Here is an 11,602-nt window from a genome sequence, read left to right on the forward strand (position 1 = left end):
TAGAAGAATGTTTTCCATAAGTGAAAAGTCAAAAGCATTAAGGACATTGCAGGTTAAAGTAAATTACTTGAACTTAATTACAAATTAATTTGTAGACTATTAGCAAAATGAAGGTGTAAACAATAAACACACCTTATATATCAATCTTCAATTACAAGACAGAGATCAGGGAAAGAAGCAAATCTCACACTCTTCCTTAAAATACCCAGGAAACAAATAATCATTGTAATATTTAAGTTACAAACTGACCTCCCTTTAAGGTGCTTAGAGGAAGAGGGGGCCATAGGTGACAAAAAACACATCTGAAATACAATAGAAAAAAAGTCTTAGTCTAAGATTTAAAAAATTAAATGCCTGAAGCTAGAGTTCTAAATCTACATAAGGTGCCTAAATCAAATGGCCTGATTTTCAAGAATGCAAAAACAGGTAAACAGCTCCTCACTTTAAATTTTGCCCTAAAGTATGTGGTAGTGTTTATTTTTGTGAGTCTTGTTTCTTTTTTAAGAAGAGTTGGATTTGGGGAGAAAAAAATATATACCTATGTGCCACTTCAAAGGGCAACTGCCTACTCTCCTGATTATTGGATTGCTATTAGCCAGGACCCCAAAACACTTAGGGATAATGGTGGGAGTATACTGAGACCTGACGAAAAAGAGCATCAGCTAAACTACTTAGAATTCTGATACAGAAGAAATAACAATCAGTTCTTTATTGAATGCTGCAGGTTTGGCACTTTCAGGTAGTTTGGCATCCATTAAATATTTTGTTTCATTATATCCAGTCATGCTACATTTTTCTCATGTAATTTAATTTGAATGTTGCTGGGAAAGCACAGCCACAAAAGCACAAAACAAAATTCATTTAACATTCACTGCAGAGACTTTTTTCTATTGGGAGTTACCAGTGTTAAACCTAGCAACATGGAAGAATGCTGTCCCAAATACACTGGCTTTTTCCCCCCTGGCATCCTTTCAACACATATCTCACACCTCACTCAGAGAAATGTCTCAAGTTGAATGTAAAAGGAGAGTATTTTACATTAATATCTTAGGAATTCTATACATTTTGCATATATCCAAAGGTTTAAAAAGGGTCTAAACTAAATCCTAAATGTAATCTGGCTTTCTGGCAAAATTGCTGGATATCAAGGAGCAACCTCTCTCAAATTACATTATTTGAAATTGGTTTCCAGCATCCATTATATGACTAAGAATTCCTTGGCACAAGCCAGACATCGACCTTGGTCATTTTTTAATAATAAATACACATTGCAGTGCTCAGCACTGAACATCTATGTGATTTTAGGATTCTAAATCTCACTTTCAAAAATGATTTAGGCTATTTTACATATTGAAATGAGGAGTGCTAAATACCATTTCAAATCTAGACTTTAGTACTATACAGTTCACTTTGCAAAGTATGCTGTATAGTAGTCTTTAGCTCTTTGTTTTATAACAAAGGAAACACCCAGATATTTACATATGCATACATATCTAATTTAATTTTCATTGTCTATATTGGTCAGGGCTGGCGTTAGACTTCACCCAGCTCAGAGCAATGTGTGAGAAGCTCAGATCTGGCCCTCCTGGAAGGCTTGGGGTTTCAGGAAGAAGGGGCAGAGCCAGCAGTGGTGAGCTCTGTATGCCACCTAGACCGTGCCATGTGGGGCTTTGGCAGCAGATGCCCAGAATCCCAGGCCCTTTTAAAATTGCTGGGCCCCAGGGCAACTACTGCCTTTTTCCTCCCACTGTTGGCAGCCCTTATCCTGATGTTTATATGGCCCTCATCACTGCATTATAGGAGTCCTAGGCTTACACTTCTGTGAGAACAAGTTACCAAATGTGCTGTCACAGCTATGAATATATAGGCCCAGCCTTGGGGCAAGGTAAGCAAGGTTCCCTTGGTCCCGGCACTGCAATAGACAAAAATATTTGGGGACTAGTTGCCAATCAGATTTATTGTGCTGAGCAGGTCTCAAGTTGTGCTAACAGTTGTTTTAGTTTTGTTTAGCGATTAAATTGTATAGCTACAAGCATTTTTAATGAATAAAAAGGCTTCACAAGATTATTTTTTATTATGTCACACTTCACAAACTCCATAATTTAGCACAGATATGAAAACTTAATTATTTCAGTTATGGGGGTGTTTTATTTTGTCACGCCTTGACCCGATGTACTGTAAAACTTCCAATAGAAGTTGGGTCTCAAATAAATGCTGGGTCTCTAATACAACCCAGGGATCTCAGGCAGTTTATACTAATAGACATCGGGTCCCTAATACAAGCTGGATCTCTATAGAGGCCAGGATGCCAGCAACACTTTGTTATACCAGCTTACTGAAACAGGGAGTTGATGCAATCATCTTCATCTGTATCGAAAATGGCCTCAAGTCGCAGAAAAACATACCAAAATCTCCAAAACAAAGAAATTTACTTTCAATGAGTCTTTTACTCTGTTAGGGTATGTCTACACTACAAAGTTAGTTAGAACTAACGGATGTTAGTTCGAACTAACTTTCATAGGCGCTACACTAGCGCTCCATTAGTTCAAATTGTATTCGAACTAACGGAGCGCTTAGTTCGAACTAGGTAATCCTCATTCCACAAGGATTAAGCCTAGTTCGAACTTACTAGTTCGAAGTAAGGGGTGTGTAGCCCCTTAATTCGAACTAGTGGGAGGCTAGCCCTCCCCAGCTTTCCCTGGTGGCCACTCTGGCCAACACCAGGGAAACTCTATTGCCCCCCTCCCGGCCCCGGCCCCCTTAAAGGGGCACGGGCTGGCTACGGTGCCCGTGCCAGGTGCAAGCCTGCCAGCACCCAGCCAGCAGACTCTGCACCTGGCACGGCTCGAGCCAGCCACCCGACGCCCCCCAGCCCTCCCCCTCTTCCCAGGACCAGGCTGGCGGCTCTTGGGAGCTTGCCCGGGACCGCAAGAGGTGGGCACCCGCCTGGTCTAGTGCGGACATCGTGGACTTCGTCCACGACCTCCACACTAGGCACAGGAAAGTGGCTGTCTAGGGCAGGATAGCCGCCAGCCTGGCCACCCAGGAGCAGGTGTGCATGAAAATCAAGGTGGTCCACTGAGACCCCCGACCCTGAGCCCTGAACTAACAATGGTCGTAGTGGGTCAGACCAAAGGTCCATTTAGCCCAGTAGCCTGTCTGCTGACAGCGGCCACTGGAGGGGATGGACCCTGGAGGGGATGGACCGAAGACAGTGACCAAGCCATTTGTCTCGTGCCCTCTCCAGCCTTCCACAAACCTTGGGCTGGGACACCACTTCTACCCCCTGGCTAATAGCACTCCATGGACCCAACCTCCATGACTTGATCTCACTTCTCTTTAAACTCTGATCTAGTTCTAGCCTTCACAACCTCCTGCAGCAAGGAGTTCCACAGGTTGACTCTTTGCTTTGTGAAGAACAACTTTCTGTTACTAGTTTGAAGCCTGCTACCCATTCCTTTCCTTTGGTGTCCTCTAGTCCTTCTTTATGGGAACTAATGAAGAACTTTTCTATATGCACCCTCTCCACCCAACTCCTGCTTTTAGAGTCCTCTATCCTGTCCCCCCTCCGTCTCCTCTTTTCTAAGCTGAAAAGTCCCAGTCTCTTTAGCCTCTCTTCATATGGGACCTGTTCCCAACCCCTGATCATTTTAGTTGCCCTCCCCTCTCCCAGCCTCTCTCTTCCCCTCTCCCACCTCTTTTTCCCAGTCTCCCCCAGTTTTGTTCAATAAAGATAGATTCCATTTTGGAAGACGTTATCTTTATTTTGTACATCAAGAAGAGGGGCTAGGGAAGGGTAAGTGGAAGAAGGTGAGGGAGGAATGGGGTACGCGCCCCCAATGGGGAGGACTGGGGTGGCTCTGCGGGCTTCTGGGGGTGCAAGCTCTCCTGCAGCCCCCCCAATTGCCCCCTCTCCCCAGATGGCAGCCTGCGGCAAGTGCAGCCGGTCTGATGGCCGAGTGCTGTGATGTGCCCAGTGTGGGTACTCCGGGCAATCCAAGCCAGGACTGCTTTGCAAGCGGGGCACCACTGAGAACTGTCTGTCCGGGGTGGGGGTCAGGACCCTTTAAGCACAGCCCTCAGCTAGCCTGAGACAGCATCTCCACGCTCTAAGTCCTCCTCTGATGCCCTGCCAGCACTGCTTCCTGCCATCCTTAACCTCTGTTCAGGGTCCACTTAATGTGGACATGCTAGTTCGAATTAGCAAAATGCTAATTCGAACTAGTTTTTTAGTCTGGATCCGTTAGTTCGAATTAGCTTAGTTCGAATTAACTAATTCGAACTAAGTTAGTTCGAATTAACGCTGTAGTGTAGACGTACCCAACACTGAGAGTACTGACCAGATGTTTTAATAGACATCGCGTCTGTCAAATAAATGCCATGTCTCTAATACAAGCCAGCAGTCAGACAGTTTCTACTAATAGATGCTGGGGGCTTCCACTGGAAGTTTTATGGTAGTGTATAATGAATCACAGTGAACAGTGAAAGCATGGCTGATGACATTGAAATAGACACCAGAGCGGTGTCTACACTGCACCCCTTTTCCAGAAAAGGGATTCAGATTAGACACTTCGGAATTGCAAATCCGCGGGGGATTTAAATATCCCCCGCGGCATTTGCATTTACATGGCTGCCGCTTTTTTCTGGCTTGGGGATAAGCTGGAGAAAAGCGCCAGTCTAGACGCGATTCTCCGGAAAATAAGCCCTTTTCCGGAGGATTTCTTATTCCTACTTTAAAGTAGGGCTGGCTTGAAAGTAGGGTTTGAAAGTAGGAATAAGAAATCCTCCGGAAAAGGGCTTATTTTCCGGAGAATCGCGTCTAGACTGGCGCTTTTCTCCGGCTTATCCCCAAGCCGGAAAAAAGTGGAAGCCATGTAAATGAAATGCTGCGGGGGATATTTAAATCCCCCGCGGATTTGTAATTCCGAAGTGTCTCATTAGCATCCCTTTTCCGGAAAGCGATACCAATGTAGACACAGCCCAGTTGAAATTTCTTAAATCTAGAAGTGTTGGGGAATAAATCCAGCAAGCGACTTGTGCTGTCTAGTCTAAACTCCGTAACCCCTCTACTAGTTTTGACTTAAACTGGAGCATCTACCGGGTGGGCCCTGTTGTCAGCCTGCTGCTTTGGGCCCGCAAACTCTTTGGCTGGGCCTGTGAATATAACTGCTACATTTCCATGAGCTGGGTGAGCAATCACAGCCAAAAGTTATAAGTTTATATGTAGCACTTCAGCTCATGTATTTTGTGTTGCTGGTGTATATATGTGGGCAGAGTTGGCACCGAGGTTTGTTGTAAGGATTGGTTCATGAGTTAGAGTTATTATGGTGCAGTGTGTAGTTGCTGGTGAGAATATGCTTCAGGTTGGCGGGTTGTCTGTGGGCAAGGACTGGCCTACCTCCCAAGGCCTGTGAAAGTGAGGGATCATCGTCCAGGATGGATTGTAGATCACTAATGATGCATTGGAGAGGTTTTAGCTGAGGACTGTAGGTGATGGTCAGTGGTGTTCTGTCGGTTTCTTTCTTGGGCTTGTCCCATAGCAGGAGGCTTCTGGCTACACGTCTGGCTCTGTCAATCTGTCTCCTCATTTATGGGCTGTGTCCAGACTCAGGGGTTTTTTCAAAAAAAGTAGCCTTTTTTCGAAAAAACTTCACCTGTGTCTAGACTGCAGCCGCATTCTTTTGAAATTAATTCTTTTCTTTCGACAGCGGTAAACCTCATTGCACAAGGAAGAACGCCTTTTTCGATGGAGATCCATCGAAAATAAGTGAATGTGGACACAGGGAGGCCACTTTTTCAAAAATAATGGCCTTCAGGAAGAAGCCCTGGTGGACAATCTGGGGCATGCCTTGCATGTCTCTGGTTCCTGTCTGCAGCCATTTCTTAAAGGGACAGGCACCCTCACAGCCACTTGTGGCAGCAAAGCAGCCAGAGCGCATGGCTGGTGAAGTGCAGCATGTCCCAGCCCCAAGACCCTCCTGGCCCTTCTAGAGAGCCTTTTGGGGACCCAACCAGGGGCTCCAAACGCCGGGCACCGTCATGGTCTGGGCCAGAGCTCAAGACCCTTCTCGAGCTCTGGGGAGAGGAGGAGGCCTTACAAGCCCTAAAAAGCCAGCGGCGAAATGCGGACATTTATGCCCGCATGGCAGAATCCCTGGCCCAGAAAGGACACTACCCCCACACCCAGGACCAGGTGCGCTCCAAAGTTAAGGAGCTGCACCAAGGGTATGTGAAGGCCAGGGAGGATAGCTCCTGTTCTGGGACAACCATCCACTCCTGCCCTTATTATACTGAGCTGGACCAGATCCTGGGTGGTGGTGAAGCATGCACACCACGGCGTCTTGTGCAGTCAGGCTTGGCGGACCCTGTGGTGGACGCGCCAGAGCAGGACCCAGAGCAGTCAGGAGATGGGGACATGGTGCCAGAGGAGGACAGTGAGGAGACGGCGACCCTCACCCTGGAGCCAGTCACACAGACCCCAGAGGCCTCCCAGGTGTCATCTGACACCAGAGATGAAGCAGCAGGTGAGTGCAGTGAGGTTGTGTAACACCCGGGGGGGGAGGTAGGTGGGTGCACAGTGGGTGATGCACAAGGGAAACCTGTAATGCTCAGGCTAATGCCCAGGTCACACACGGTGTTACCTTCAGAATGTCTGATTCCCCTGTCTCAAGGAGAGGGCATGCCCTTTTGGACAGCTGTTGCACACATGACTGATTGTGACAGAAATGTAGCCGTGTTTCTCTGATCTGAGGAAGTGGGTCTGGCCCACAAAAGCTCATCCCCTAATAAACCATCCTGTTAGTATTTTAAGTGCTACATAGTCCAGTTTTTTATGACTGATTGTGTCTTCTTCTTTTCCTCCACAGCCGGACCAGCCGTGCAAGAGGGCTGCAGCACCCCAGCCCCACCTCCATCTCGGGGACATGGGAGCCGCAGACACAGGCGTGTGTATGCGGACATCCTGAGGCAGCATGTGGAGGCCATGCAGGAGCTCAACACCATCCTGTGAGAGAGGGCAGAGGCAGAGGATCGGTGGCATGACCGGCTGATGGAGGAGCTGGTCCAGCAGTGCACGTCCCTGAGTGCCACTCTCAGGGAGGTCTGCGGCTTGCCTGCTCCTGTCCCTAGTCCTGCTCCTCCAGCACCCCATGACCCCACCCCACCAAACCCCCCTTCCACAGCAGCATCCCTTTCCCCCCTTGGACCTCTCTCTCCCCCAGCCCTCCAGTTCCCCAGCCCCTCTCTCCCCCAGCCCTCCTCTCTCCCAGGCCTCCCAGTCTCAAGAGCACCTACCCGCTGTTATTCAGCCAACTGACAGGTGCACCACCCGATCCTGTGGCTATGGTGGACCCCGAACAAGAGGCCCAAGCAGGAGACTGAGATCAGGCAAGCACCGTGCAACCTGATCCCATTCCCCCCTCCAGGTTTCAAGCACCCCCATCACCCCAGTTAAATGACAAGGAAAGTGTTAAACAAAATGTTTATTGTACATAGTTTGGCATGAAAGTATATTTTCTACATCAAAAATGAACAAAAGCTTTTTTATGTTTGCAACAGTTATAGTATTTTCCAGTGAGTGATATTTAAAAAAAATAAAACAGAACTTATTCTTTTGAGACAATCCCTGGTGTTTATTATTTCTCCAAGCAGGGTCAGGAGATGGGTTGTGGAGGGAAGCTTCTATTGGGCCAGGGCCCAGTCGCCAGGCAGAAGCCCCTCAGTAGAGTCAGTGGCCTCCAATTGAGAATTGCTCCCGTAGGGCCTCCCGTAGGCAAACAGCGCCTGGCGGATGGCAGCTTTCCGGGACTGGGCAAAGTGCCTCTCCTGACCATCAGCACCTGTACCCCACCCTGGTAGGAAGGCCTCCCCTTTCCTCTCCACCAGGTTATGGAGAACGCAACACGCGGCCACCACCTCAGGAATGTTGCTCTCCCCCATGTCTAGGTGTGTGAGCAAGCACCGGAATCTCCCTTTTAAACGTCCGAACGCACATTCCACCTGGTTGCGAGCCCGGTTAAGGTGAGCATTAAACTGCTCCTTGCTCGCATCCAGGTGGCCGGTGTAGGGCTTCATCAGCCACGGCATCAGGGGGTAGGCGGCATCAGCCACTATGCACACTGGCATGTGCACATCCCCAACCGCAAAGTTGTGATACGGGAAAAATGTTCCTGCCTGAAGCCTCCGGTAGAGGTACGAGTTCCTGAAGATGCGGGCATCATGTGCCCGCCCTGACCACCCAACACAAATGTCAGAAAACTGGCCACGATGGTCGACCAGGGCCTGGAGGACCATAGAAAAGTAGCCCTTTCTGTTAATGAATTGGGCTGCTCGATGGGGCAGTGCACAGATTGGAATGTGTGTCCCATCGAGCGCTCCTCCACAATTCGGGAAGCCAAGGGCAGCAAAGCCAGCCATGACGCTGTCCAGATCTGGTAGACAGACGAGCCTGTTCAGCAGCTCCGAATTGATGGCCCTCACCATCTGCAGAATGAGACAGACAACAAAATGTTAGAAGGGGTGCCTTATCTCTTAGGAGGAGAACCCACCACCCACCTTCCCTCTCAACCACCCCGGGAATCCTCTCCTCAGAACTCCGCCCCCCCCAACAATTCAGGGTGAGTGGAGGAGCTCTCTCCCACTCACACTCCATTTTGCCCTTCCTGACAGTCTCCCTTCCCCCCACCCCAAACTGTGACTGTCCCCAGACAATGACTTACCTCCATCAGGATGTATCTAACAGTAGACCTGCCCACTCCAAATTGGTGTCCCACGGAGCGGTAGCTGTCAGGGGTTGCCAGCTTCCAGAGGGCAATGGTGACCCTCTTTTCCATGGGGATAGTGGGCCACAGGTGGGTGTCTTGCCGTTGCAGAGCAGGGGCGAGCCAGGTACACAGCTCCTGGAAAGTGGTCTTTCGCATCTGGAAGTTGTGTAGCCACTCTTGGTCATCCCAGGAAACTGAGCACTCCAAACCAGCACTGCAATGCCTTGCTTACCTCCTAGAGGGACAGCAAAGGCAGCTGCAGAAGCAGAGCAACGGGTGTTCAGGGGCGTCCCTTTAACCACGCGTCTCTGCAAAGGGCAGGCAGCAGCACCCGGAAGGAAATGCTGCCCCCATGCCCTGGCAGAAGCAGTTCCGGGTGGCTTTTAATTTCGAAAGAGCGTCCAGCTCTAATATCATCAATTCACAGACACCTACCTTCCTTCCTCCCCCCCCCCCCGCATCCCCCTCCTGTTCTGCAATGTGATTTGTCCTTTTCATATTTGTTCATTTTTTTTAATTGTATCCTTTGGTATATATGGTTGTGACTACTTTCTTCCACTATTTGATCTGAGGAAGTGGGTCTGGCCCACGAAAGCTCATCATCTAATTAAAGACTAACAAGATGGTTGTTAGTCTTTAAAGTGCTACATTGTCCTGAATTTTGCTTCAGCAGTCAGGATGCTCTTTTTCGAAAAAGCGGATCGATTTTCCGATCCGTGTATTGTAGTCTAGACGCGCTTTTTCGAAAGAGGCTTTTTCGAAAGATACTAGATATACTAGATACTAGACATAGCCATGGTGAGGACTGGCCTACCTCCCAAGGCCTGTGAAAGCGAGGGATCATTGTCAGGAACCAATCCTTGCAACAAACCTCGGTGCCAACTCTGCCCACATATATACACTAGCAACACCATCACAGGACCTAACCAGATCAGCCATACTGTCACTGGTACATTCTCCTGCACATCTACTAACATAATATATGCCATCATGTGCCAACAATGCCCCACTGCTATACACAATAGGCCAAACTGGACAGACCCTATGTAAAAGAATCAATGGACACAAATCTGATATTAGGAATGGCAACATACAAAAACCTGTAGGGAAACACTTCAATCTTTCTGGACACACAATTGTAGATTTAAAGGTAGCCATCCTGCAGCAAAAAAACTTCAGGACCAGACTTCAAAGAGAAACTGCTGAGCTACAGTTCATCTTCAAGTTTGACACAATCAACTCTGGATTAAACAAAGACAGTGAATGGCTTGCTAACTACAAAAGCAGCTTCTGCTCTCTTGGAATTCACACCTCCAGATCAGCTACTAGAAGTGGGCCTCATGCTCCTTGATTGGATCCACCTCATCATCTCCACCCTGATCCTGGCCTGCATATTTATACCTGCCTCTGGAAATTTCCACTACATGCATCTGACGAAGTGGGTCTTTGCCCACGAAAGCTTATGCTCCTACACTTCAGTTAGTCTATAATGTGCCAGAGGACTCTTCAGCGCTTTTGAACATTCAGACTAACACGACTACCCCTCTGATACTTGGTCCTATACACTGACATTACAGCTAGAAGTCTAGCCATTTTAGAGTTTCTGGTTTCTTTATGAATGAAAAGTGAGCAGTTAAAATCTATACACCAACTGATCTTAGACTTAAATGAACCTATCCACAGTAGAGAGATCTTCCATTTCATAATTTTTCTCTGGAAAAAAAAATTGGGGATGATAAAAAGGAAAAAAAACCAATAAAGAGAATCTGAGTCCCAACAGTTAAATATCCTTCAAAGAGCAGGTAAAATTAACTAACCCTTTAGTTAACCAGGGCCAGATTCTCAAATGTGGCCTCCAATCATTACTATAAAATTATTTGCACACAACAGGGCTAATCACTCTACCGGTGTGAATTCAGACTCACTCCACTGACAGTGACTCTACAATCATGCATGCAAAATGGGTAATTCCATGCATTTGTGTCCATCATGAGAAATATATACAGGTTTTAAGTCCTCAAAGAAATGTGCATGCAAATTTTATGAATGTACCCTAGGAAGTTTCATATCAGCAAGTTGAATCAGAAAAGCAGAGCTAGGTGATTCTTCTCTCCCCCCCGGGTGCTATATTATCCAATGAAAGGCTTACAATAAGTTTGCACCTTTGACATAAGATGATGATGTATGTCTGGATTTTCTGGTATGCATCCCATTGCTGTTGGCTGATTCTGAAGGGAAGAGAGTAGAGAGACAGGTCCATATAAGGGCTTTGTGGGAAAAGAGGGAATGTTTAAAAGATTTATGAAGAACACTTACAGTAGCATGAGAATTACAAAGCAGATGAGTACTGTATGAAATACTTACTCCCCAAAGAAAAATATGTCTAAGGTCTGTCTCCAGGAGGTTCTTACTGTCTACAATTCTAGTCAAAATGATGGCACACCAACACTCCATTAAGAGAAGTCAGCACTTTATACCACCTCTCCAGTTAATATAGTTAGCTTTCTATATCTTGTATTACAAAGAAGAGCCTGGGCCACTAGGAAAAGAACTTAATTTTTCCAACATCTCGTGGTCGTATGAAATTAAGCAGCTTAGTGAAAAAGAGTTTTTAAAGGGTGCAAATCCCAGCTCTGTGAAGCAAAGATTGGAGAGCTCATTGAAAGATACTCACATTTTGCTAAAACTTTCTGGCAACTTGAGCCCCAATTTTAAGTTCAAATTTCATGATACTGATGCTGAATTGTTATTGACGTTTTGTCACTGAAAAGATTAAGCTAAAAATATTAAGCCAAGAACATTAGAATGGTAGAAAAACAGATAAGGCAGAATAAAATTAT

This window comes from Pelodiscus sinensis, chromosome 7 (genome assembly GCF_052426305.1).
Source record: "Pelodiscus sinensis isolate ZL-2025 chromosome 7, ASM5242630v1, whole genome shotgun sequence".
Lineage (NCBI taxonomy): Eukaryota > Metazoa > Chordata > Testudines > Trionychidae > Pelodiscus > Pelodiscus sinensis.